Below are 395 nucleotides of genomic sequence, written 5' to 3' on the forward strand. Positions count from 1 at the left end.
CGACATGTCCAGCTGTGAAACCAACATCACAGTTTTACTGAACTCCTTGCCCTCCCTAGGATAGGACAATGTTGTTCAGGAGATGCAGTTGCCACCGATTCTGAGATTGTTGAGCAAGTAGCTTTCAAAAGTCCGCTGTCAGCACAGAAAGCTGAGTTTGTTTTCCCTCATTCATGTTTGCATATTAGCAAGGGGAACTGAAAATGTGTTGCTGGAAAAGCGCAGCAGGTCAGGCAGCATCCAAGGAACAGGAGAATCGATGTTTCGGGCATAAGCCCTTCTTCAGGAATGAGGAAAGTGTGTCCAGCAGGCTAAGATAAAAGGTAGGGAGGAGGGACTTGGGGGAGGGGCATTGGAAATGCGATAGGTGGAAGGAGGTCAAGGTGAGGGTGATA

The sequence above is a fragment of the Chiloscyllium plagiosum genome, chromosome 5 (genome assembly GCF_004010195.1).
Source record: "Chiloscyllium plagiosum isolate BGI_BamShark_2017 chromosome 5, ASM401019v2, whole genome shotgun sequence".
Taxonomy (NCBI): Eukaryota; Metazoa; Chordata; class Chondrichthyes; order Orectolobiformes; family Hemiscylliidae; genus Chiloscyllium; species Chiloscyllium plagiosum.